This window comes from Nannospalax galili, unplaced genomic scaffold (assembly GCF_000622305.1).
Source record: "Nannospalax galili isolate Female #2095 unplaced genomic scaffold, S.galili_v1.0 scaffold635, whole genome shotgun sequence".
Lineage (NCBI taxonomy): Eukaryota > Metazoa > Chordata > Mammalia > Rodentia > Spalacidae > Nannospalax > Nannospalax galili.
The window spans coordinates 51171-57459 of record NW_008335836.1 but is presented as its reverse complement, the minus strand read 5'-3'; the positions used below and the strand labels follow the sequence as shown (position 1 = coordinate 57459).

At 40.1% G+C, this 6289-nt stretch overlaps 1 pseudogene; it reads right to left on the bottom strand.

Annotated features, from left to right (window-relative positions):
* Positions 1-4395: 4395 nt before the first annotated feature.
* Positions 4396-5439, bottom strand: LOC103732078 (annotated as a pseudogene).
* Between the last annotated feature and the right edge of the window lie 850 nt (positions 5440-6289).

Genomic DNA, 6289 nt, shown 5'->3' with positions numbered 1-6289 from the left:
CTATCATTATAATCATAAGTTTTGGATCTCCAAGCCCTTATCAGAAAAGCTTCTTTCTGTACTAGATGGTGGTTAACAAAGAAACCCACAACTGGTCAATGTGCAGGGAATAAAAGACTGCAGAGTTCTCAATACTAAATGGCACATCTATCTCATAACCCCATAAGGCCCAGGGAGAGTCATGGAAGAGGGACTAGAAAGATTGTAAGAGCCAGAGGTTATGGATGACTACAGGGAAACAGAGTTTCTCAGACACAGCAGGACAGTTTCACATATGAACTCCCAGCAGTTGTGACAGTGTTCAGAAGACCTGGGAAGGGTCAAGCCAGACAAAATCACAGCATGGAGAAGGGTGGTGGACACGATGTCTCACTCCTCTGAAGAACTCTTGGCAATTGTTAGCTGCTTGGAGAGGACAAGTTGGTATCTTTAATGGTCGGATCCCTGGTAAGTGGACTCCACATCCAAGAGTGTTAGTGCAGTAAAATTGGACTTCATGTGCTTTAAAAAATAGAAGACTTGAAGCTTATTGAGTTGAAAGGTGACGGTGGGTCTGTGAGGAGGGGGTGACTATTACAAAAATATATTGTATGAGTTTCCCAAACAGTTATTACAAATATTACACTAAAATATAAGATAATCAAGAGGAGAAAAAGCACTTTGTTACTTTAGTTAGCTAACACTGAGCCAAATGTTCAGATAAGCATGTATTTTAGATTAACAAGTATTTTATCATCATTTTTATCTGACAATTAGATGTTTTAGGTATCAACCTAGTCTTAAATCAAAAATTCTGAAAGGGGCCAATGTGGTAGTGTATACCTTTAATTCCAGCACTCTGGAGGCAGAAACAGGTGGATCTCTGTAAGATGAGGCCATCCTGGTCTACATAGCAAGTCGTATGCCACCTGGACGTACAGGGAGATCCTGTCTCCAAAACTAGAAAAACGTACTGAAAGTGTCTCAAAAATGCAGATTGATCATGTTCACCCATGCATTCAATGTTTCTTTGGAGTATCCCATAATTTTTATTCTTCAAAAATCACCCTGGACGTACTTTATTCACAGCCTCACACCCCGTGCTTGGAGCTGCTCAAACTCAGCAGTGGGTCACACACAGCTGTGCTTGTGTTTTAAATTTTTTCTTTAATATATTTATTTTTATTGTGTGTGTGTGTGTGTGTGTGTGTTGCAATGCCCATGGAGTAGAGAAAAGGGTGTCTAGAACAGGCAGCAGGCAGTTCCTAGGCACCATGTGGTGCTGGGTATGAAACCTAGGTCCTCTGCTAAAGCACCCAGTCCTCGTGGCTGCTGAGTCATCTCCCCAGCCCTCTGTGTTAGCATTTTAAAAAATCTCTGCCAAGTTCTACTTTTCTCTTGTTGTGTTCATATTTAGAAGACTATGGCTCTAACTTTGTGACAAAAATGTTTTGAAAATCAAAAACAAACTATGCCCTTGACCTTGCTAAACAGTTAAAATCACAAGGAAGCCTAACTCTAAGGAAAGGCAGTCAACTCAGTCAACAGCAGTTTGGGCCACACCTGTAGCCCTACCACTCAGAAGGCTAAGAGTCAGGAGATTTAGGGGGTTGAAACTAAACCTCCTGGGTTGATTAGATACATGCTCACATTTACTACATACCATGACCCTATCTCTAAAACACACACACACACACACACACACACACACACACACACAATTATAAAGAAGAAAGGAACGCAAAGGGGACAAAGGGAGGAGAGAGAGAAAGGAAAAGGGGAGGGAAAGGGGGTAAGAGGGGAAATGGAAAGAAAAAAGAAGGAAAAGACAAGGCAGGAAAGGAGGGAAGAAGAGAGGAAAACAAAACCTGAAAAGAAAAACAGAAGAGAGAGAAGATGGGGCACAATCGCTCACTTTACACGGAGAGGTAACAGATCTACAGAACCAAATAAAAGCATTTACTAAAACTTCAAAGCATAATCCTAGACCTGGAGGCTGGGGCTGTGAGAATACAGAATGACTGAATCCTGTGGAACCTACACATTCTTGCCATTCACCCTGCATCTCCAACAGGTAATCCAGAGAAAGGCTAGGGGCAGGATCTGAGACCAGAGACTCCTCCATTATGGACCAGGCTGGGTAGATGAGAACAGCGTCCACTGAGGGTGGGGAGCATACGGAAGAATTTAGTTCTCCTTTCTCCCCTCTAAGGGACAATCATGTTAGCAACTAGGGCCTAGTACTCAGGGAGTCCCACTGCAGGGGGGGAATCTCAAGTTCTGACCTAGAATAACAGCATTTGTTTAAGACTGAACTGGAACCAATAAAATAAAATAGAATATCCCCTAGCTTTCAGAACTAGATATGCAGTCATGGGTAGCCATGATCTGTCAAGGGAGCCTAACAAACATGGGGCTGGGTTTATTTGTGACAGAGGAACAAAGGAGAGACCTAAAGTTGACAGCGGGGTAGAAACTGAGAAAAGGATGTCTGTCCCAGATGACACCCTACATACAAGATATAACAGTGAGAATGCTCACTTATGATGCATTCACAGCTGACATTCAAAGCAGCAAGAAGAAATGATGGACTCAACAGTAATGCACTTATTAAATAAATCTAACTTGTCTTTAGAAGCCTAATGGAAAATGCCAGGTCTAGATGACTACACGTGGGAATTCTATCAACCTTACAAAGACGGTCTCAATAACATGAAACTCTTCATTGTAAGGTAAACAGTGAACACATCTTACCTCACTGAGGAAACCACTCTGGCAATGGAAATCCAAAGCTATTTTGCAAGAAGAATAAAAAAACATAGATAAGAGGGCTGGAGAGATAGCTCAGCATTTAAGAACACTGACTCTTCTTGCAGAAAACCCGGGTTCGAATCCCAACACCCACATGGCAGCTAACAACTGTAACTCCAGTTCCAGGGGATCTGACAGTCTCTTCTGTCCTCCATGGGCATGGCAGGACATGGGTGCACTTACCTACATGCAGACAATACATTCATACACATAAAAATAAAAGTAACAAAATAAAAATTAAAAAAGCATAGATAAGGTATAATACAGATAATCTCTCGATAGTAGTCTGGAAAGAGTCACTTGTATATATAATTATGCAGCACAACTAATAGATTATTTCCCAAATATCTAGTTGAAGATTCAAACTGAATTAACATACATTTATCTAACAGTTTACAATATCATATTTTCTATTATAATAATACTAGCTAGTGGGATTTTCCCTCTATTCCATTTATTTATTTATTTATTTATTTATTTACATTCTACAGAAAGGCAAGTTATCAAGCAGTAGAAGAAGAGTATTTGGAGGACAGCCTCATCTCAAAATGGCAAGTGTGTGTTGCGGTTTAAAAACTCCAAGAGATTCTTAGATGAAATTATTGCTGGGAAGTTGTGTTTAATCAGACTTTCACTAAGCCATCTCCCTGCGGATCCTTCCTTCTTATAATGTCACTAATGTTATGTGGATCTAGAAAACACTAAATGATTTTGTATAGAACAAATTTCAATAAAACAAACAAACCTCAGTATAGATAGTGCTAGACTTGGGCCCTCCCAGGAACTTCCAACATTCTGTAAGAGTGAAACTCTTTTAGGGGTGGTAAAAGAATAAAACACAGACAAAACTTTCTTGAAAATAATATATTACTTGCAAATTGTTATCAGTACATTTGCTGAAAAAAATTGAGCAAGTAAATAATACAACAAATCTTGAAAAATAAAAAGACAACACATTTATCGAAATTACAAATATTCTATAATTCTTTTTATGATTGTAAATCAGCTCTCTCACATAATTATCATAATCACTGTGTCACATTTCTGTCTTTGACCTTAGCTCAGCAGCTTTAAGGATGCATTGTTTTTGAAGTCAATCCAAACATTTAGAAAGTGCACTAGCATTCCTTATTTTGATTTTTCAATCTGCCTGTAGCTCAGTCATAATAGACAAAGCATATAGTCATGATTTTCTTTAAGATTAGGAATCCTAATCATTTACTAAATAGGAAGAGTTATGAAACAAAGAATACTTTCCCACCCTGGGGTGGTGGCACATGCCTGTAATACCAGTAATTGGAGGCAGAGACAGGAGGAACTCTGTGCGATCTAGGCCAGCCTGGCCTCCATAGCAAGTTCCAGTCCAGCTGGGGGTATAGGAAAAACCTGTCTCACCCAATTCCCCCCAAAATAATCTTTACCTACACATATGACATAAGCTTAACCTTGACTACTTGGAGGCTAAAGAGGTCAAGGTGTCAAGACTGAAAGGCCTGCTTCTCTACATAGGACTGCATACGTTGCAATTGTTTTTGTTTTTGAACATTGAAAATCTGTGCCACTTCTTTTGTGAGCCTGAGTTTTTAGAAGTACCATAGCCTGGTTTTATTTCTTGGAAAACATTTTCAGCACCTGTTCTCTAATCTGCTTAGTTCTGACCCCGTAGATTACAGGATTGAGAGCAGGAGGAAGGACCACATAGAAGTTGGCCAGAAGAATGTGAATGTAGCGTGGAATGTTCTGGTCAAACCTATGAGTCATAAGTGAAAATTTGGCAGGGGTTTAGGAAGTCAACATGGCACACACATGAGATCCACAGGTGCTGAGTATCTTCAACCAGACATCGAGAAGAGAGTGGAAACACAGCACGGAGGATGTGGACATAAGAAATGACTATGGCTACAGTGTCAAATACCAGGGTAGAGATGGCAACCAAGCCATAGATCATGTTAACTGTGATGCTGGCACAGGACAGGCAGGCCATACCTGTGTGCTCACAGTACATATGAGGGATGATTTAGTTTCGACAAAATGGTAACCTTACGATGAGCAAGATAAAAGGTACGGTGAAAAACAGTGGTCTTATTAGGATGACAGAAGCAATGATGAACACAACCTTGTTCGTCAGCACCAGTCTGTAGTGAAGAGGGTTACAGATGGCCACATAGCGATCATAGGTCACAGCCACAAGCACAGCTGACTCCATGCTGGAGCACATGTGAATGAAGAGCATCTGGATGAGACAACCTTCAAATGAGAGTTCTCTCAGGTTGAACCAGAAGATGCCAAACATCTTAGGGATGGATGGTGGAGCTGGACAGGCCCAGGTCAATGGGTGACCAATGAAGAGCATCTGGATGAGACAACCTTCAAATGAGAGTTCTCTCAGGTTGAACCAGAAGACGCCAAACATCTTAGGGATGGTGGAGCTGGACAGGCCCAGGTCAATGGGTGACTGTATGGCCAGGAAGTAGAACATGGGCTGATGGAGACTGTGTTCCATCACACAAGGATGGTCATATTCCCAAGTACAACTATTAAGAACACAGCAAAGAGAGGAACGCCAACCCAGCAACGCATGCTTTCAAAGCCAGAGATTCCCAGGAGGAAAGAGGAGGCATGGAATAGAGCAGCGTTGTGTGAAGCCATCTTTATGACATTGCTGTGCCAAAATAAATCATAAACCAAATGTATCACACTCACTGTGAGGTCAGTATCCTATAATGCACAGAAAAAAGGACTATATTAGATAAAGTTCCTTCATTGATATCCAGATTGCTGGACCATAGTAGCTCAAAAATATATAAAACTTAATAGAAGTAAACAATTTAAGAAGTGAGACATGGCTCAGTGGTAAAGAATATGCACTATTATTGCAGAGGACCAGAGTTCCATTGCCAGCACTCATGTGAGGTTGGGCCCAACTGCCTGTAACTCTAGTTCCTGGGGATCTAAAGCTCGACTTTGGCCTCAGTGGGCACTGTACTACTGTAAAAATGGGTACATAATTTAAGATAATTTTAAAAAATAGTGAACAAAATTGGTCCCATAATTTCAATGTAATTATCTCATCAATTTAATTAAATGCAATAATTCAGTTGAGCAGAGAGTATCTAAAATGAACTTACTGAGCTCTAAGCTAAGGCTGATTACAGTAGATCAGCTAGAGTTGGGTTCTTCCTGTGGAACTGAAAGATAGTAGGCGAAGTTACAGACACCATCATTTTAAAGTAATAAATTATCACTCAAAGTAATTTTCCCTCACAGCTAGCTACATGAAGCATCATGAAATAAAGAAAAATGTTTTGTATGAGTACTGTTTTGTTTATGACTATTTATTTTTTATAGTAGAAAGACTGTTTAAACAGGATGAAAGTCATTAAAATTGTAGAGGAAACACTTTCTGTGTGGGGAAATAAAATTGAGTCTCCTAAGAAATCCCTAGTGTAGCAAACTAGGGTTTTCTAAGATTTTTAAAAATTTTGTGGCCATTCCATTG